The sequence below is a fragment of the Chanodichthys erythropterus genome, chromosome 16 (assembly GCF_024489055.1).
Source record: "Chanodichthys erythropterus isolate Z2021 chromosome 16, ASM2448905v1, whole genome shotgun sequence".
NCBI classification, from domain to species: Eukaryota; Metazoa; Chordata; class Actinopteri; order Cypriniformes; family Xenocyprididae; genus Chanodichthys; species Chanodichthys erythropterus.
In genome coordinates this window covers 40,288,687-40,312,520 of record NC_090236.1, presented here as the reverse complement: position 1 = coordinate 40,312,520, position 23,834 = coordinate 40,288,687, and positions in this window count along the sequence as shown.

The window sequence follows — 23,834 nt, the reverse complement described above, 5'->3', positions numbered from 1 at the left end:
GACCGCATCAGTAACCCCGGATGCCTAAGAGCCTCACTCTGAGTCAGACGACGTCTCGTCCACTATAAACACTCTCGCTTGGGAATCAGGTCTCTGTGCTCCACTAACCTGCTGCGCTGCAGTAACCAGACAGACTCCAGACAATATATGCTTCAATCACGGCCGGGAGGACCTGTTTTTCAGACACAATCCAGTTTATATAGGTGCATGGTAAAGGGGAAATGATTCATTACATCACCTCTAGTGATTGGTTCTTCATATGTATAATTTACCTCTGTTACTAGGTAAAAGAAAATGTGGATTCCTCGATGCTTCAGCTTGTTGCTAGGGTTAGGGTTTGTTTCCACTTATGATGTACTCAACCCACACCAACGTTAGCCCAAGTGTTGGGACATTTAGTTTTCATCCTGCAAGAAAAAGTAATGCTAGTTATGAGTAACCCTTATGCGGTCTTCGTTTGGGAAGAACACTCATGGTCTTCAGGGTCTCCACAGACCCCAAACATCAAAATGCAATTTTGTAACAAAATACTTTTTTTTTTTTTTTTTTTTAAAAACAAATGTAATTTTACTCTATTTATTAATGTTTTTACTCCATGTTTGTTTTTGGAGGATTTATCATATTTTTTAAATTTATATAAATCAATTAAAAAATATATTTTTTTTATACAAAAACAGCTTTTTATGTAAAATTCACTTTATAAAAGACCCCCATTTCTAAATTTCATTCATGGGGATAACATGGATAATTTGACATAGTGTAAGATTTTTGCCCATCTTTTGGAAAATGCAGTTTTAAAAGTAAAAAAACTATCATTTTTACCAGTAGATGGCTGCAGAGCTCCACTATATGCTATGTGCTATTTGAATGACTGAAAGACATCTTTTCATAAATTTTTTTCAGTTGGATTCATATCTAAATATTATGAAATCACAATTATAACAATAAAGGGTACTTTTTGTCAAAGTTTAGTATTTTTTGTAATGAAAAAAAACAAAAAAAATAGTTTTTCAATATTGTTACATTATGATGAGACTCCACTGTGAAGATGGACAAAATTCATCCTCAAAATCAACATTTTGGAAAAATTAATTTTTTTTCAGTACAAAAAATGCTAAACTTTGACAAAAAGTAATTTTTATTGTTATAATTGTGATTTCATAACATTTAGATATGAATCCAACAACAAAAAACAAAAAAAAACTTATGAAAAGATGTCTTTCAGTTAGTCAAATAACATAGCAAATAGTGGAGCTCTGCAGCCATCTACTGGTAAAAGTGATTTTCTTTTTACTTTTAAAACTGCATTTTCCAAAAGATGGGCAAAAATCTTACACTAAACCATGTCAAATTATCCATGCTATCCCCATGAATGAAAGTTAGAAATGTGGGTCTTTTATAAAGTGAATTTTACATAAAAAGCTGTTTTTGTAAAAATATTTATTTATATAAATTTAAAAGATACGAGAAATCCTCCAAAAACTGCACACATATGAAGTAAAAACATTAATAAACAGAGTAAAATTACATTTGTTTTTTAAAAAGCAGTTATTTTATAACAAAATTACATTTTATTGCCTGGGGTCTGTGGAGACCCCGAAGACCCTGAGTGTACCTTTTTTTTTTTACACTAACATAAAAACAAGCTATCACTCCGATTTTTTTTTTTTTGTAGATCTAGAAAGTGTTAACAACGGTACAAAGTTTCATGTCATTTGGACAAAGAGAATATTTTTTTTTATTTGAGCAAACGTCGTTCGGGGTCTAAAAAGACCCCAAAGACCCTATAAGGGTTAAATAAAAATTTCCTTCACGTAGTGATTTTAATTCACATATCTCGCGGCAATCAACTTGAATAGGAATGCAGACAATTTTCATAGACATCCTCGGCCTCAACTGACCACTTGACCGCTATGATCGGATCATCTGAGGACAGATGTTAACACCAGGTGTAATGAGGCCTTCCTTCTGTTCTCCTTCGTCTCTCTTTCTCTCTCTTTCTCCATCTGCTTGTCTTTGATGTGGAGGTGTAAGGCAATCAGTAGTCTGTTGTTGCTGAGGGGTTTCGACTACCTCTCTTTCTGTCTCTTTCCTTTTTGCACCATTTTCTTACATAACCTGTCTATGATGATGCTGAGCCCAGTGCTCAAATTTCTCTGCCTCCTGTAACTGGAACAGATGTTCTTACAAGCTGGAAAAGGTTCCCGTAAGCCTCGTTTCTGAAGCTCTGAACCGCTCCGTCTTGAGCAATTTCAATTCGCAAGGAATCACAGAGAACACATGAACACACTGCACATTCAGGATAATCAGATTTTTTTAGGTCAAAAATAATATTCATTCATACAACATAATTATTTTACAGCATGCAGTTTGGCTGCGCACTGAATGAGGAAGCAGTTGTTGTATGTGATAAATCATTGTCAGATTATTTCTATAGATATTTTTTATGATATATTTTCAGTAAAAGAGGGATATTATTTTAAAAAGTACATACATGTGTGCTGTAACTCGTACATAAGTTTTGTGTCTGAAAGCATTTGTCTGATTGTCTTGATTTTATGGCAGGATACTGCAAGAAAACATGCTGACTGAGACACACAAACCAAATCATCTGCATCTACTTTAGGATGTCATACAGCAGTGATCACCAACCAGATTTAGATTTTGCTTTGATTATAAACCTATTAAACCTATAGATTATGAGTATGTAAGATTTGTCAGTATGTTTAAATGGTAAATAATATCTAGCAGAATATGGAAAAAGGTTAGAAAACACTGTCCCAGAGGACTGGGTTTGGCAAAGACAACACCGTCAATGTGTTAGACGTTACTGAGAGAAAATGAGGTGATTTAGGAAACAAAGAGTATTGAGTGAGACTGTGAAAAACCCCAAAGGAAAATTAGGTTTCAGCTTTGTCTTGCAAAGTCTATAGGTAAATGAATATGCATTGCTTAGTCAAAATGTAATACAAATATTCGAGCTCATGCTGAAATCGAAGCTTTCCGCCACTAAATTTAAAAAAAGGTAATTGCGACTTTTTATCTCATAATTCTGACGACTTCTTAGAATTTCGAGATTGAAAGAAAAATATAAGTCAGAATTGTGAGTTTCTATCTCGCATTTCTGACAATATAACTCGCAATTCTGACTTTATATCTCACAATTCTGACTTTATATCTCACAAATCTGACTTTATATCTCACAAATCTGACTTTATATCTCACAAATCTGACTTTATATCTCACAATTCTGACTTTATATCTCACAATTCTGACTTTATATCTCACAATTCTGACTTTATAACTCACAATTCTGACTTTATATCTCACAATTCTGACTTTATATCTCACAATTCTGACTTTATAACTCGCAATTCTGACTTTATATCTCACAATTCTGACTTTATAACTCACAATTCTGACTTTATATCTCACAATTCTGACTTTATATCTCGCAATTCTGACTTTATATCTCACAATTCTGACTTTATATCTCGCAATTCTGACTTTATATCTCACAATTCTGACTTTATATCTCGCAATTCTGACTTTATATCTCACAATTCTGACTTTATATCTCACAATTCTGACTTTATAACTCGCAATTCTGACTTTATATCTCACAAATCTGACTTTATATCTCACAATTCTGACTTTATAACTCGCAATTCTGACTTTATAACTCGCAATTCTGACTTTATATCTCGCAATTCTGACTTTATATCTCGCAATTCTGACTTTATAACTCGCAATTCTGACTTTATAACTCGCAATTCTGACTTTATATCTCACAATTCTGACTTTATATCTCGCAATTCTGACTTTATATCTCACAATTCTGACTTTATAACTCGCAATTCTGACTTTATAACTCGCAATTCTGACTTTATATCTCGCAATTCTGACTTTATATCTCACAATTCTGACTTTATATTTCGCAATTCTGACTTTATATCTCACAATTCTGACTTTATATCTCACAATTCTGACTTTATATCTCACAATTCTGACTTTATATCTCACAATTCTGACTTTATATTTCGCAATTCTGACTTTATATCTCACAATTCTGACTTTATATCTCACAATTCTGACTTTATATCTCACAATTCTGACTTTATATCTCACAATTCTGACTTTATATCTCACAATTCTGACTTTATATCTCACAATTCTGACTTTATATCTCACAATTCTGACCTTATATCTCACAATTCTGACTTTATATCTCACAAATCTGACTTTATATCTCACAAATCTGACTTTATATCTCACAAATCTGACTTTATATCTCACAATTCTGACTTTATATCTCACAATTCTGACTTTATATCTCACAATTCTGACTTTATAACTCACAATTCTGACTTTATATCTCACAATTCTGACTTTATATCTCACAATTCTGACTTTATATCTCACAATTCTGACTTTATATCTCACAATTCTGACTTTATATCTCACAATTCTGACTTTATATCTCACAATTCTGACTTTATATCTCACAATTCTGACTTTATATCTCACAATTCTGACTTTATATCTCACAATTCTGACTTTATATCTCACAATTCTGACTTTATATCTCACAATTCTGACTTTATAACTCACAATTCTGACTTTATAACTCACAATTCTGACTTTATATCTCACAATTCTGACTTTATATTTCGCAATTCTGACTTTATATCTCGCAATTCTGACTTTATATCTCGCAATTCTGACTTTATATCTCACAATTCTGACTTTATATCTCACAATTCTGACTTTATATCTCACAATTCTGACTTTATATCTCACAATTCTGACTTTATATCTCACAAATCTGACTTTATATCTCACAAATCTGACTTTATATCTCACAATTCTGACTTTATATCTCACAATTCTGACTTTATATCTCACAATTCTGACTTTATATCTCACAATTCTGACTTTATATCTCACAATTCTGACTTTATATCTCACAATTCTGACTTTATATCTCACAAATCTGACTTTATATCTCACAAATCTGACTTTATATCTCGCAATTCTGACTTTATATCTCACAATTCTGACTTTATATCTCACAATTCTGACTTTATAACTCGCAATTCTGACTTTATATCTCACAAATCTGACTTTATAACTCGCAATTCTGACTTTATAACTCGCAATTCTGACTTTATATCTCGCAATTCTGACTTTATATCTCACAATTCTGACTTTATAACTCGCAATTCTGACTTTATAACTCGCAATTCTGACTTTATAACTCGCAATTCTGACTTTATAACTCGCAATTCTGACTTTATATCTCACAATTCTGACTTTATATCTCACAATTGTGACTTTATCGTGCGCAATTCTGACTTTATATCTCACAATTCTGACATTATAACTCGCAATTCTGACTTTATAACTCGCAATTCTGACTTTATATCTCAATTCTAACTTTATAACTCGCAATTCTGTCTTTATATCTCGCAATTCTGACTTTATATCTCGCAATTCTGACATTATAACTGGCAATTCTGACTTTATAACTCGCAATTCTGACTTTATATCTCACAATTCTGACATTATATCTCACAATTCTGACTTTATATCTCGCAATTCTGACTTTATATCTCACAATTCTGACATTATAACTCGCAATTCTGACTTTATAACTCGCAATTCTGACTTTATAACTCGCAATTCTGACTTTATATCTCACAAATCTGACTTTATAACTCGCAATTCTGACTTTATAACTCGCAATTCTGACTTTATATCTCGCAATTCTGACTTTATATCTCACAATTCTGACTTTATAACTCGCAATTCTGACTTTATATCTCACAATTCTGACTTTATATCTCACAATTCTGACTTTATATTTCGCAATTCTGACTTTATATCTCACAATTCTGACTTTATATCTCACAATTCTGACTTTATATCTCACAATTCTGACTTTATATCTCACAATTCTGACTTTATATTTCGCAATTCTGACTTTATATCTCACAATTCTGACTTTATATCTCACAATTCTGACTTTATATCTCACAATTCTGACTTTATATCTCACAATTCTGACTTTATATCTCACAATTCTGACTATATCTCACAATTCTGACTTTATATCTCACAATTGTGACTTTATCGTGCGCAATTCTGACTTTATATCTCACAATTCTGACATTATAACTCGCAATTCTGACTTTATAACTCGCAATTCTGACTTTATAACTCGCAATTCTGACTTTATAACTCGCAATTCTGACTTTATAACTCGCAATTCTGACTTTATATCTCACAATTCTGACATTATAACTCACAATTCTGACATTATATCTCACAATTCTGACTTTATATCTCACAATTCTGACATTATAACTCGCAATTCTGACTTTATAACTCGCAATTCTGAATTTATATCTCAATTCTAACTTTATAACTCGCAATTCTGTCTTTATATCTCGCAATTCTGACTTTATATCTCGCAATTCTGACATTATAACTGGCAATTCTGACTTTATAACTCGCAATTCTGACTATATCTCACAATTCTGACATTATAACTCGCAATTCTGACTTTATATCTCACAATTCTGACATTATAACTGGCAATTCTGACTTTATAACTCGCAATTCTGACTATATCTCACAATTCTGACATTATATCTCACAATTCTGACTTCATATCTCGCAATTCTGACTTTATATCTCACAATTCTGACATTATAACTCGCAATTCTGACTTTATAACTCGCAATTCTGACTTTATAACTCACAATTCTGACATTATAACTCGCAATTCTGACTTTATATCTCACAATTCTGACTTTATATCTCACAATTCTGACATTATAACTCGCAATTCTGACTTTATATCTCACAATTCTGACTTTATAACTCGCAATTCTGACTTTATAACTCGCAATTCTGACTTTATATCTCACAATTCTGACTTTATATCTCACAATTCTGACTTTATATCTCACAATTGTGACTTTATCGTGCGCAATTCTGACTTTATATCTCACAATTCTGACTTTATATCTCACAATTCTGACTTTATATCTCACAATTCTGACTTTATATCTCACAATTCTGACTTTATAACTCGCAATTCTGACTTTATAACTCGCAATTCTGACTTTATATCTCACAATTCTGACTTTATATCTCACAATTCTGACTTTATAACTCGCAATTCTGACTTTATAACTCGCAATTCTGACTTTATATCTCACAATTCTGACTTTATATCTCACAATTCTGACATTATAACTCGCAATTCTGACTTTATATCTCACAATTCTGACTTTATAACTCGCAATTCTGACTTTATAACTCGCAATTCTGACTTTATATCTCACAATTCTGACTTTATATCTCACAATTCTGACTTTATATCTCACAATTGTGACTTTATCGTGCGCAATTCTGACTTTATATCTCACAATTCTGACTTTATATCTCACAATTCTGACTTTATAACTCGCAATTCTGACTTTATAACTCGCAATTCTGTCTTTATATCTCGCAATTCTGACTTTATATCTCGCAATTCTGACATTATAACTGGCAATTCTGACTTTAAAGCTCGCAATTCTGACTTTATAACTCACAATTCTGACTTTATATCTCACAATTCTGACATTATAACTCGCAATTCTGACTTTATATCTCACAATTCTGACTTTATAACTCGCAATTCTGACTTTATAACTCGTAATTCTGACTTTATAACTCGCAATTCTGACTTTATAACTCGCAATTCTGACTTTATATCTCACAATTCTGACTTTATATCTCACAATTCTGACATTATAACTCGCAATTCTGACTTTATATCTCGCAATTCTGACTTTATATCTCGCAATTCTGACATTATAACTGGCAATTCTGACTTTATAACTCGCAATTCTGACTATAACTCGCAATTCTGACTATATCTCACAATTCTGACATTATATCTCACAATTCTGACTTTATATCTCGCAATTCTGACTTTATATCTCACAATTCTGACATTATAACTCGCAATTCTGACTTTATATCTCACAATTCTGACTTTATATCTCACAATTCTGACATTATAACTCGCAATTCTGACTTTATATCTCACAATTCTGACTTTATAACTCGCAATTCTGACTTTATAACTCGCAATTCTGACTTTATATCTCACAATTCTGACTTTATATCTCACAATTCTGACTTTATATCTCACAATTCTGACTTTATATCTCGCAATTCTGACTTTATATCTCACAATTCTGACTTTATAACTCGCAATTCTGACTTTATAACTCTATAACTCGCAATTCTGACTTTATATCTCACAATTCTGACTTTATATCTCACAATTCTGACATTATAACTCGCAATTCTGACTTTATATCTCGCAATTCTGACTTTATAACTCGCAATTCTGACTTTATAACTCGCAATTCTGACTTTATATCTCACAATTCTGACTTTATAACTCGCAATTCTGACTTTATAACTCGCAATTCTGACTTTATAACTCGCAATTCTGACTTTATAACTCGCAATTCTGACTTTATAACTCGCAATTCTGACTTTATAACTCGCAATTCTGACTTTATATCTCACAATTCTGACTTTATAACTCGCAATTCTGACATTATAACTCGCAATTCTGACTTTATATCTCGCAATTCTGACTTTATAACTCGCAATTCTGACTTTATAACTCGCAATTCTGACTTTATATCTCACAATTCTGACTTTATAACTCGCAATTCTGACTTTATATCTCAAAATTCTGACTTTATAACTCGCAATTCTGACTTTATATCTCAAAATTCTGACTTTATAACTCGCAATTCTGACTTTATAACTCGCAATTCTGACTTTATAACTCGCAATTCTGACTTTATAACTCGCAATTCTGACTTTATATCTCGCAATTCTGACTTTATATCTCACAATTCTGACTTTATATCTCGCAATTCTGACTTTATAACTCGCAATTCTGACTTTATATCTCACAATTCTGACTTTATAACTCGCAATTCTGACTTTATATCTCAAAATTCTGACTTTATAACTCGCAATTCTGACTTTATAACTCGCAATTCTGACTTTATAACTCGCAATTCTGACTTTATAACTCGCAATTCTGACTTTATATCTCGCAATTCTGACTTTATATCTCACAATTCTGACTTTATATCTCGCAATTCTGACTTTATATCTCGCAATTCTGACTTTATATCTCACAATTCTGACTTTATATCTCGCAATTCTGACTTTATAACTCGCAATTCTGACTTTATAACTCGCAATTCTGACTTTATAACTCGCAATTCTGACTTTATATCTCGCAATTCTGACATTATAACTGGCAATTCTGACTTTAAAGCTCGCAATTCTGACTTTATGTCTCGCAATTCTGACTTTATATCTCACAATTCTGACTTTATATCTCGCAATTCTGACTTTATATCTCGCAATTCTGACTTTATATCTCACAATTCTGACTTTATAACTCGCAATTCTGACTTTATAACTCGCAATTCTGACTTTATATCTCACAATTCTGACATTATAACTCGCAATTCTGACTTTATATCTCGCAATTCTGACTTTATAACTCGCAATTCTGACTTTATAACTCGCAATTCTGACTTTATATCTCACAATTCTGACTTTATAACTCGCAATTCTGACTTTATAACTCGCAATTCTGACTTTATATCTCACAATTCTGACTTTATAACTCGCAATTCTGACTTTATAACTCGCAATTCTGACTTTATAACTCGCAATTCTGACTTTATATCTCACAATTCTGACTTTATATCTCACAATTCTGACTTTATAACTCGCAATTCTGACTTTATAACTCGCAATTCTGACTTTATAACTCGCAATTCTGACTTTATAACTCGCAATTCTGACTTTATATCTCACAATTCTGACATTATAACTCGCAATTCTGACTTTATATCTCGCAATTCTGACTTTATAACTCGCAATTCTGACTTTATAACTCGCAATTCTGACTTTATATCTCAAAATTCTGACTTTATAACTCGCAATTCTGACTTTATAACTCGCAATTCTGACTTTATAACTCGCAATTCTGACTTTATATCTCGCAATTCTGACTTTATATCTCACAATTCTGACTTTATATCTCGCAATTCTGACTTTATAACTCGCAATTCTGACTTTATAACTCGCAATTCTGACTTTATAACTCGCAATTCTGACTTTATATCTCACAATTCTGACTTTATAACTCGCAATTCTGACTTTATAACTCGCAATTCTGACTTTATATCTCGCAATTCTGACTTTATATCTCGCAATTCTGACATTATAACTGGCAATTCTGACTTTAAAGCTCGCAATTCTGACTTTATGTCTCGCAATTCTGACTTTATATCTCACAATTCTGACTTTATATCTCGCAATTCTGACTTTATATCTCGCAATTCTGACTTTATATCTCACAATTCTGACTTTATATCTCACAATTCTGACTTTATATCTCACAATTCTGACTTTATATCTCACAATTCTGACTTTATATCTCGCAATTCTGACTTTATATCTCGCAATTCTGACATTATAACTCGCAATTCTGACTTTATATCTCGCAATTCTGACTTTATAACTCGCAATTCTGACTTTATAACTCGCAATTCTGACTTTATAACTCGCAATTCTGACTTTATATCTCACAATTCTGACTTTATAACTCGCAATTCTGACTTTATAACTCGCAATTCTGACTTTATATCTCGCAATTCTGACTTTATATCTCGCAATTCTGACATTATAACTGGCAATTCTGACTTTAAAGCTCGCAATTCTGACTTTATGTCTCGCAATTCTGACTTTATGTCTCACAATTCTGACTTTATAACTCGCAATTCTGACTATATCTCACAATTCTGACTTTATATCTCGCAATTCTGACATTATAACTGGCAATTCTGACTTTAAAGCTCGCAATTCTGACTTTATATCTCACAATTCTGACTTTATATCTCACAATTCTGACTTTATAACTCGCAATTCTGACTTTATATCTCGCAATTCTGACATTATAACTGGCAATTCTGACTTTAAAGCTCGCAATTCTGACTTTATATCTCACAATTCTGACTTTATATCTCACAATTCTGACTTTATAACTCGCAATTCTGACTTTACATCTCACAATTCTGACATTATATCTCGCAATTCTGACATTATAACTGGCAATTCTGACTTTAAAGCTCGCAATTCTGACTTTATAACTCGCAATTCTGACTTTATATCTCACAATTCTGACTTTATAACTCGCAATTCTGACTTTATATCTCGCAATTCTGACATTATAACTGGCAATTCTGACTTTAAAGCTCGCAATTCTGACTTTATAACTCGCAATTCTGACTTTATATCTCACAATTCTGACTTTATAACTCGCAATTCTGACATTATAACTGGCAATTCTGACTTTAAAGCTCGCAATTCTGACTTTATAACTCGCAATTCTGACTTTATATCTCACAATTCTGACTTTATAACTCGCAATTCTGACTTTATATCTCGCAATTCTGACATTATAACTGGCAATTCTGACTTTAAAGCTCGCAATTCTGACTTTATAACTCGCAATTCTGACTTTATATCTCACAATTCTGACTTTATAACACGCAATTCTGACATTATAACTGGCAATTCTGACTTTAAAGCTCGCAATTCTGACTTTATAACTCGCAATTCTGACTTTATATCTCACAATTCTGACTTTATAACACGCAATTCTGACATTATAACTGGCAATTCTGACTTTAAAGCTCGCAATTCTGAGTTTATAACTCGCAATTCTGACTTTAAAGCTCGCAATTCTGACTTTATAACTCGCAATTCTGACTATATCTCACAATTCTGACATTATATCTCACAATTCTGACTTTATAACTCGCAATTCTATGGCGGAAACAAGCTTCCATAGAACTCTCTTACTTTTGACTTCTAAAATCTGAAACTCTCAGGAGAAAGATCTGAGGAGTTGGAGACTCAAGCAAATGCCTCAGTTTGCTTTTAATTTAAATTCGTTGTTGTCATGAAAAAGCAACAACAACTGGATATTGAAGAAACCGCATTTGCCATTTTTCTTTCTTGTGGCATTTAAGAGAGGAAAATGTGTGGATGGAAAAGTAAAAGAAAGAGTTAAAGAAAATGAGAAAAAAAAGACAAAAGAGAGTGAGAGAAAGAGGCTCCAAGGTGACAGAGATCATATTGATCAGCTTGTCGAGAGTCTGGTTTTGAGAGCGAGGCCTTTGCCACTGACATTAACCTTGCTGCTCTGACACCAATAACAGCTAATGCCTGCTGAGAAGTGATTGATCGAACGCCAACCTCCTGCATTCACACACACACACGCACACACACACACCTGTACACACTGCTTCATATCATGATGTCAGTCAAGCATTAACAGACTGAGTCTGGTGATGCTTGATGGTGATGGCTTGTCGATACTGACAGCATGTCTCAGTAGCCATCACATATCTTTATCAATTTAAATATTGTTGATTTAAAAAAGAGTTCACCCAAAAGTGAAAGAATGTTGTTCCAATCCTGACTTTCCTTCTGAATAATATCCTGGTCAAACCTTTTGGACAAACTCAGTACCCATTACAGTAATGAACGTGAATTAGGGCAACTATTTTGAAGCTCCAAAAAGCACTATGAAAGTATCATAAAAGTGTTTTGTTTGACTTGTGTGCATTAGTGTACATTAACTTTGTATGAAATTTAAGTTGTCTTGACATGACGGCACATGCTAGTGGATGAGTTGAATCAACTCCACAGCAACTACATCAATTTATCCACTAACCATTCAGAAACGTCTAAAAGTTGTAACTTCTTCCTGAGTCTCTCCATCAGTGTCGACTCCGGTTTGAACAATGTAAGGCTGAACACTTTCCTCATTTTGCCTGCGTGAGATTCTCCAGCTTTGTTGTTGTTGAGCTGTTAAATCTCCGCCCTCTTCTGGAAAGGGGGCGGGAGCAGCAGCTCATTTGCATTTAAAGGGACACACACAAAAATGATGTGTTTTTGCTCACACCCAAATAGGGGCAAATTTGACAAGCTTACATTACATCTTGTGAAAGGGGCATTATAGGTCCTCTTTAAAGTTGTAGAAGCTCTTGAAAGAATATGCAAAGTTGACTTATGCAAACTTATTTTAAAATTTTGTTTGCTTCAGAGATCTTGGAATAAAGCACACAGTTCACATGGACCACTTTAATGTACTTTTATGGTGTTTTTGTGTTCTTTTTAAAGTCTCACTGTGTTCATTTTAATTGCATTAGGAAAAAAGCAACCGCTATATTATTACATAACATTTTTTTTCCTTTTATGTTCCACTGACAAAGATAAAGTCACACAGGTTTGGAATGACATGAGGGCGAGTAAATGATTTTCGGGTGAACTAATCCTTTAATTTACCACAGCCCTGACAGTCTCGCTCTACCCTAACAGATTAGACAGAGTGACCTTTCCTACAGACATCTACTCTTCTATTCATCTGGATAAAGGGAGTGGATTTTTTCAAGATGTTCTCGTCTAACGGTAAAAGCAGGTAAGGAATTCCTCCGCTGTGGGTGAAGTGTTGAGATGCAGGTCACATTCGAATGTACAGAAGTGTGGGTGAATTCCAGGGTCCCCAGACAATGGGGCCACTGTTGAGATGAAGCTCTTTCACACGGCCCGGGCGGGGCAAAAAGGAGGGGTCTGGAGGTGCACTGACAGCTCATGTCATCCCACCCCTGTCTGCGTTTATTTTTCATACAGTCATACAGTCATTTCAGCATGGAGGAGGCAGGATGGTGATGTCCACAGACACACAAACTCAAACCAGCACCTCAGCTGATATCCTCACCACAATCCAATTGAAATGTGTTGGTGTGGAACTCCAGATTATGTTTTTTTCAGCATGCAAAGCCTGCAGACGTATACTCATACAGTAGGTAGTCAAGCAGAATGAGCCGTTGGGTCTGTATAAGGGCCAGTGGCTGTGACTAAGCCTGCATGGAATCTGGAATCCACAGAAAGATCTGCAGACCTCCATGAATTCAACACCTGTCATTCAGCAAGAAAGACAGATGTGTTATGTTTGCTTTTTATATTTTGACTAATTTTAAAATGATTCAGCTAGCAATTAGCACTGGCTCAGTCAGAGAGCAAAAATGAAATTTTTTTTGAATTAATCTTTAGATTACCTCCAACTTTAGTTTTTAAGACGAGGCAAGCAAAAACACTGTTTCTTTTTCATGTATCTGTCAGTTTTGAGATTTCGCTTTTCATTAAGTGTTTTTTTTTGTTTGTTTTTTTTTGTTTTTTTCTGACTAGTGGAAAGAAAACTTCCAAAATACACTTTTAATTGTATCTTTTATAGCACTTTATCTATTTGCGTCTGTACATATCTTTAAAGGCCGCTTTCACAAAATATGTTTTTTCACCACTTCAGTAGCACTCACATACACCAAACTTTACAGTTTTATTCATACACTCTAAAAATGCTGGGTTAAAAACAACCCAAGTTGGGTTGAAAATGGACAAACCCAGTTATTGGGTTGTTTTAACCCAGCGATTGGGTTAAATGTTTGCTCAACCTGCTGGGTAGATTTATTAAACTCAACTATTGTTTAAAAATGACTGTATTTCTAGCTTAAAATGAACCCAAAATATGTTGGAAATTAACATTTATTAGTATGTTTAATACATGAACATTTATTAATAAGTTTAATGAATAATAATTAAACAATAAACATTTATTAAGTTGCTTATTAATAAATGTTCACCTTTTGATTATTGTTGTTGCCTCTAGTAATAAATTGTCAGATTTTTTTACTTTTCAACCTATTTTGGGTTCATTTTAAGCCAGACATAGTCATTTTTAAACAATAGTTGAGTTAAATAAAACTACCCAACACAATGAACTCATTCGCTGAGTTTGTCCGTTTTCTACCCAACTTGGGTTGTTTTCAACTCAGCATTTTTTAGAGTGTATCTACATTGTGAAGGTTTTTACACAGGGGTTTGTTCATATATAATGATTTTATATAACATTTTATTATTATTATTTTCTTGCTGTTGACAGTCTGATTTAAGGAGTGATAAAAATAGATATCCAAAAAAAAAAACCCTTTGTAAAAAACTTTGACTCTAATATGTAAAAAAAAAAAAAAAAAAAAGATTTTTGAACCTGGATTTATCCAGTGTTCAGATTTTTGTTCTAGAAATGTATGCGAATTAGTGCATATTTAATTAGATAATGCAATATTTACATATTTAAACATATTTTAGAAAAAACACAAAATGTTTACATTTCATAAAGTAATCAATCAACTGGGGAAGTATAGTGATATCTGTTGTTTGTTTTTACCCTATTCACCTGGGGTGTCTTGCCTTAAAGGTCTGAGCAAGGATGGTTGTTTACGAGCCTGAATGATCATGAATCTAAGTACTTCATTTGTGGGAACAAAAAACCCAAACTTTTAAATGAAAGTGAAGCCAATTAAACTTAAATAGGATAATTTACCCAAAAGTTATCCCATAATTTACTCACTCTCAAGCCATAGGTGTATATGACTATCTTCTCTCAGATGAACACAGTCGGAGTTACATCAAAAAATATCCAGCCTCTTCCAAGCTTTATAATGGCAGTGAATGGGGCTCATGATTTTGAAGCCCAAAAAAGCTCATCCATCCATCATTAAAGTAATTCATATGACTCCAGGGGGTTAATAAAGACCTTTTGAAGCAAAGCGATGGTTTTTTGTAAGAAAAATATCCATATTTACAACTTTATAGACTATAATAACTGGCTTATAATGGCAGTGAATGGGGGTCGAGATTTTGAAGCCCAAAAAAAGCTCATCCATCCATCATTAAAGTAATCCATACGACTCCAGGGGGTTAATAAAGACCTTCTGAAGCGAAGCGACTGGTTTTTGCAAGAAAAATATCCATATCCATATTTACAACTATAGACTATAATAACTAGCTTCCAGCGAACATTCATACGCAAGTCGACTTACGGTGGAAGAGAGACCTCTGACCCGATGCATGACATATTGACAAACGCAGAAGCTCAGAGGATAGAGCAAAACAAAAACCCGTCACGAATAAGAAGTCTAAAATGAGAAATATTAAAGAGAAAAGTCAGAGGATTTCAATATAAGAGAAGAGGAGCTTGAGTTTGATGCCCAGCCCTATTCGTTTGAACTGTGACTCCTACGTCATGCGTCGGGTCAGAGGTTACGCTTCCGCCGTAAGTCGACTTGCATACAAATGTTTGCTAGAAGCTGGTTATGATAGTTTATAAAGTTATAAATATGGATATTTTTCTTATAAAAACCCATCGATTCACTTCAGAAGACCTTTATTAACCCCCTGGAGTCGTATGGATTACTTTAATGATGGATGAATGAGCTTTTTTGGACTTCAAAATCTCGACCCCCATTCACTCTCATTATAAAGCTTGAAAGAGCCAGGATGTTTTTTTTATTATTTATTTATTTATTTTTTTTTATTATGTCTCCAATTGTGTTCGTCTCAAAGAAGATCTAGAATGGCTTGAGGGTGTGTAAATCATTTTTAATTTTTGGGTGAACTATCCCTTTGAGAAAAAAAAGCAGCAATGTGAACATCATTTTACCTCATTTAAATCCATTCCACTCCCCATTATTAGCACAGATAATGTGAATAAAGTTTGCAGATGATTCGATCATGACCAAAATCACAACTATTAAAAACCTCAGTGACTAAGTCATCTTATAATTGACCAAAAAGCTCACATGCTTGATTAAAACTACATTACAGTGCAGCAAATAAAACTTGTGATGTGGATTTTGTGATGGCAGCAGTAGCATGAGATCATTATGTGGATGGAAATCCAGCGAGACTGCCCTGGAACATTGAAACGGGTCAGTACGGGTGAAACCACCGGGTCACCCACCACAGCTTATTTAGTTTTGCCATCATCCATATCACCTCTGTCTGTGAAGCAGCTCATCCCTCCTGAACTGTGTGTGTGGAACATTCCATTCCCGCAGCGCCAGTGTGTTTGTGTGTTTTGAAAGGTCTCCTGGTTCTGGGTGACCTGGAGCTGAAGTGCTCAGAATCTGTTAGAGACCTCTTCGTGACTTCTCTGTAAAGACAAACAGTCCATTTCAGAGGACCTTGGGTTCGATTCATATGTCATGATGTTGATCAGGCACACAAGGTCAAATGTTTGGACTTGTTCAAATTCTTATTTTGCGCCTTAAGGACTTTTAACAGGCTTTCACACTCAAAGTAAAACATTTTGAGAGTTTGTTAGTCTTGTTTAGCTGCTTGGCATAGGGTCACTTGTAGCAGAAGTGATTATAGGTTCCTCCCGAGTGGATCAATCAAATTTGACCCTCAGAACTCTTGGCTAGTTCTGTTCCTGCTCGCTTTTGGCGCAGTGAAACTTAGCTAAATGAAATAACACTGAGAGGATTGTTAATTCTGATGATTCGCTGCTTTAGATGCAATGAAAGATCATTCTCAAGATGACTTTTGCAATGTTTCAAAGTGGAGATGATGAATCTAAGAAACATTTGTCCAAAAAATTAAAATTCGGTGATCACAAAAGAAGCTATTTTGAAAAATATCTCAGTGTTTTCGCAATCCAAGCTCACTGGAAAAATGTGCCTGTGGCGGCATTTCTGCAAGATGATATTACGCTGCTTCTTGCACTTTTTGTGAAACCTTCCATTTGAAACGTCCAGTGATTGGAGCTAAAAGTGTGTCAGGTTTTACCTGAAGCAGAAATCAGTGAAATCAGAAATGCATTGAATCTGGATACATTTAATCACGTTATTTTTTGGCATAGCAGTTCAGAAATGAAATGTCCTGTGAGTGGCGCTAAAACGTTAATTCTCTATCACATTTGAAAATAACATTCACTAAACCTAAATGACAGTGTTAACAAAAGCAAATGTGTGGGGAAAAAATGCATCTTCTGAGGCAGCAATGCTATTTTCCCTTACTATTCACAGGAATCGTATCCGAGCACTCCGCATCACAAGTGCAATGTACCAGGTGAGCTGCTGAGCAAATTTACTGCATAAAAGCATACATACTGTAGATGTAAACGCCAAAATGTATTAGTCATGGACTATGATAAAACTGAAAGTTTTGAGGAACTGCAAAAAAAAAAAAAAAAAAGAAAGTCTTCTTTAATCGATAATCTGCCTTGTAATTATAATTTGTGTGCAAAGGAATAAAATTTATTGGTGTTTTACTTCCACTGGTGGACATTTCAACTTGAAACTGCAGTGAATTGTATGTTTATATTTGCAAAAAGATAGGTAGAGACACATTTTTCCAATGGGCCTGTGTTGGTTTTTAGTCCATGAAATGAAAGTCAATGGGGTCCAAAACAACACTGAACTTTCATTAAAGGGTTAGTTCACCCAAAAATTCTGTCATTAATTACTCACCCTCGTGTCGTTCCACATCCGTAAGACTTTTGTTCATTCAAAGATATTTTTAATGAAATCTGAGAGCTTTCAGTTCCTCCATAGAGATCCAGTGCAACTACAACTTTCAAGGCCCAGAAAGGTAGTAAAGTAAGTACTCCATGTGACTCCAGTGGTTTAACCCCAATTTTATGAAGCTATGCAAGCGCTTTGTTTGTGCAAAAAAAGCTTAATTTACCACTTTATTTCCGAAAATATTGATCTGCAACGAGCGCTCACGAGAGGAACCCCGATGCGTGTGTGTTGTGTTCACGCAAGAGTAGATGTTGTGTAAACGCTTTGGATAATAATATTTTGTAACTAAAGTGGTAAATTATGTTTTTTTGTGCAAACAAAGCACTTCATAAAATTGGGGTTAAACCACTGGAGTCACATGGAGTACTTCTTTAAAACCTTTCTGGGAGGGACAGTAAGCTCTCAAATTTCATTAAAAATATCTTAATTTGTGTTCCAGAGATGAACGAAAGTCTTATGGATCTGGAACAACACGAGGGTGAGTAATTAATGACAGAATTTTCATTTTTGGTGAACTAACCCTTTAAGGACATAAAACAAACAACTAAAGAAGAGAGGCACACAGAACAAAGAAAGTCATACAGGTTTGGAATGATCTGAATGCGAGTAAATGAACTATCCCATCCCTTTAATCTATTTCCCCACCAGTCTTTATTCCAATAGGAAGTCACACAATATTTATTGCAATAACTAAAATCTCCAACATCTTTTCAGAATCAAACTTTCTGTCTGCAGGATGGATTTATTTGTTGTGCAGGAAGTGGTGTCACATATGGCCTTAATGAGTTTCTCAGTAAGTACTCTCTGACAGACATAACTTGAGCTTTGGTGCTCTTGACCCCAGCTGGACAGTTTCCGTCAGCTGCTGAATGACAACACTCCGTAAAATGGCCTGATTAAGTATTTTCAGCCCCTCACAACCACATATGTTTGCTGAAAAGATCAGTGTTGCTCGCCTGACTCATTTCCGCCACCGCGAATTGTTTATTCTCCACAGTTCATTTCAATGAACCACTTAAAAGCAATGTTTCTGTGAGTCAGTGAGTTGTTAACCTTGCCAGAAAGAAAGTTTTAGCTATTATTTTGTATCATGCTAGAGTTTAACTGTATTCTATATATTGACAACAGGCATTAATCTCTCAGAAGTGCTCAAAAACTCACAGAAAGTGTGGCGAGGTGGTCAGAGATGGCTAGGGTTCGGGAGTCTGGATGCTGATTGTCGACCTCAGGCTGAGCCTGACTGCAGTGATCATGATCGGTGATCACATCAGTATTCTCAGACAGGGAGACACCCTTCAGCTCTTCCCCCCTGCTTTGCTGATGAAATGCTGCCATGTCTGAGGGCAATGCTGAAAGCGCAGTGAGGAGGGGGATACGGAGGTTCTTTTGTAAGTGTTCGAGAAAGACAAGGAAGAGGACAGAAAGAGAAAGAGACACTGATCCACGGCAAATGGAATTCTAAATGAAGTTTGGGAGGAGCCTGCTTCTAATACTGTCAACCACAGGACTCATTCCTGTCATAATCCTTCTGACATCTCCCTCTACAACTCCACATTTCACATTGGCAAATAAAAAAATATTCCCGTGTCAGACAGACTGTTAGTGGTGGGATTTTCAGTGGCATTTTCTGCAGGTTACACAGTCGTGGCAGTATTTATGAGAGAATCTTTGAATCACTTATTCAAGCGATTCATTCAAATACACTGATTCATTGTGTTCAAAATTGCCCACTCATTCCCTATTCCCTACATTAGTAAACTAATATAATCCACTTGAAGGAGTGAATGAAAACGAGTGAGTGAATTCGGACACTGAGAGACGCTTTTGCATAGTTAGTGCTTGCTGTTTGATAATCATTTGAAACTTAGCAAACTGGCAGCTCCAGTAGTAATGACAAGATTTATCTTGACTTCTGTAATGGAAACTATGTATAAACCAAAATTAAATAATTTAATAATCAATTAATAAGGAATTTATACCTGTATGATATTACACTGTACCCACATTGGACCAGTAGTTTGGAAAATGTATGGATGATTCAGCTGTGGGCGCCATCTTTTGGCGAGATGCGGGAATTCATTTGATGCGTGACTTTTACAGTGCATTATGGGTATTCTCTAGCCGTTGAGTGTACATCAGTTCCACACTTGTTATTGCAGTGCATTATGGGATTGAATGAATGAGTGCACTCGATAATGTCCAGTGGTTTCAGACACTGCAACAAATGGCTGTTCCCTCAAATAGTGCCCTATTTAAGGGTATAGGGGGCGATTTCGGACACAGCCTAGACCAATCGGTGTATGACATCAAAGCAAAAAAAGTGTAATATTTAATTTAATTTAATTTATTTTTTTATTTTAATTTAATTTAATTTAATTTAATTTAATTTAATTTAATTTTATTTTATTTTATTTTATTTTATTTTATTTTATTATTTATTTTATTTTATTATTTATTTTATTTTATTATTTATTTTATTTTATTTTATTATTTATTTTATTTTATTTTATATTATTTTATTTTATTATTTTATTTTATTTTATTTTATTTTATTTTATTTTATTTTATTTTATTTTATTTTATTTATTTTATTTTATTTTATTTTATTTTATTTTATTTTATTTTATTTTATTTTATTTTATTTTATTTTATTTTATTTTATTTTATTTTATTTTATTTTATTTTATTTTATTTTATTTTATTTTATTTTATTTTATTTTTAGCAGGCTGGTACCACCCAGATTCATAATGCTTGAACTGGTCCTGAAAAGTTCATATTTTGTTAATTTCCAAGATATTCCAGCGTAAGCAAACAGCCATTGCTGGTCATCCATCTTCTTACCATATGCTAGTAAACAGTTGTTCTCAAACTTGGATTGTCTTTCAGTGCTTGATGTTTGTATATGGTGAGCAAAGGCATTTGTTGAGGTAACTGAAGCTGGTTGTGTTCAGTTTTTACAGCTGTGCGCTTTGAAGGGTGCTGTTATCAAACTCCACTTCTTTTCACCATGCATGTAGTGCTCCAGTTCACTGTTTACATATCATTTATGGAATAGTTTCTCCTATAAAACATCAAAGTTTGCAGCATTCAAGCTTTTTTTTCGAGTTCAGCCGCACCTTATCACTATCTACATTGTCTGGAAGTCCAGTACAGCTTACAACTCAACCAAAACAGACAAAGCTCATGTTTAGATGATGCTATCGTCTCGGTTTCAAAGCTAATGTGATTTATGTCTGCTTCCTAACATGTCCGTGCCTGGTTTGACTTTGTGCATCAGTTCGTTGGGGCATTGTGAAGAGCGCTCAACCCTCTCAGACGAAAACAGGAAGTACAAACATCTCACAAACAACAGTCTAATCGCTTCCTGTCAGAGGTCTTTTGCGGAGCATGACCCGTAAGAAAACAACAGTGCTGTTGGTCAGATGGTGAGATAAGAAAGGCCATCTCTTTCATCATTTCCCATCTTATCAGGCAAAGACAAAGCTTCGCAAACATGTTTATGGTTAGATATATACTTAAGAGATACATATTTATGAACACCCACACACTATACTCATGGACACCGGCCAGAACGCACACACAACAACTACGGTCCATGCCCACACACAGTGACACTGCTGTGATCTAAAGGGAGAACCTTAAATAATTATACTCTAGGGTCAGATTTATAGTGAGCATGGGCCCAACAAAATCGTGATCATCATCTGAGCATGTGCATTAGTTTAAAATGTGTATTTGTGCAGAAAAACTCTTTGCGTTTGTGCCCGGGGATGTGAATGTGTTTGTTGGAACCGGTGTACTTGTATATAAAGCATACAGTATACGCTTCTGTTGTTTATGTGCATATGTGAGTCAAACCCTTAGAGAACTATGGTCTGCGTTATTTATGTTGTAATGCCTACCTGCCAAAGGATATATGTTGTGTTTGTGAAAATCTGACAGTATTTTATAGGAGTATGTGTGTCTCTTTGGATTTTATTTGTGTTGTGCCTAAGGCAAGGGTTGAAACTAGAAGCCTCAAAATCCCTTGGGAAGAAGAATATAACTTAAATCTACACCATGTTATCATCACACACACCCACATGCACACACTCACATTGATTCACCCCTTTAATCACAGGTTGTCAGCAGTGTTGTGAACTAAACTAACTCCATACAGTTCATTAAAAATGTACACTCTAAAAAAATACTGGGTTATAAACAATGCAAATTGGGTTGAAAATAGACAAACCCAGCAATTGGGTTGTTTTAACCCAGTGATTGGATTGTTTTAACCCAGCGGATGGGATGTTTTAACCCAGCGATTGGGTTGTTTTAACCCAATGATTGGTTTGTTTTAACTCAGCGATTGGGTTGTTTTAACCCAGTGGTTGGGTTGTTTTAACCCAACGATTGGTTTGTTTTAACCCAACGATTGGGTTGTTTTAACCCAATGATTGGTTTGTTTTAACTCAGCGATTGGGTTGTTTTAACCCAGTGGTTGGGTTGTTTTAACCCAACGATTGGGTTGTTTTAACCCAGTGGTTGGGTTTGTTTTAACCCAACGATTGGGTTGTTTTAACCCAATGATTGGTTTGTTTTAACTCAGCGATTGGGTTGTTTTAACCCAGTGGTTGGGTTGTTTTAACCCAACGATTGGTTTGTTTTAACCCAGTGATTGGATTGTTTTAACCCAATGATTGGTTTGTTTTAACTCAGCGATTGGGTTGTTTTAACCCAGTGGTTGGGTTGTTTTAACCCAACGATTGGTTTGTTTTAACCCAACGATTGGGTTGTTTTAATTGGGATAAAAGCGATTTTGGGTTCATTTTAAGCCAGTCATACAGTAATTTTTAAACAATAGTTGGGTTAAATAAAACTGACCAGCATGTTGGGCAAACATTTAACTCAGCTACTTGGTTAAAACAACCCAGTCACTGGGCTTGTCCATTTTTAACCCAACCTGGGTTGTTTTTAACCCAGCATTTTTAGTGTGTATATAAAAAAAAATACATTTTAGTATTTTTGTGACTACAAAATATAATAATATTGATTGTATTTTAAAATGTAAACAATAATTTAAAAACATACATATATAAATATATAAAAAATATTTAAATTACATATAACTTAAAGAAATATTTTCTTTTTATGGGTGGTATTATATTATATTATATTATATTATATTATATTATATTATATTATATTATATTATATTATATTATATTATATTATATTATATTATATTATATTATATTATATTATATTATATTATATTATATTATATTTCACCTAACTATGTTTTTTTTAAAGAG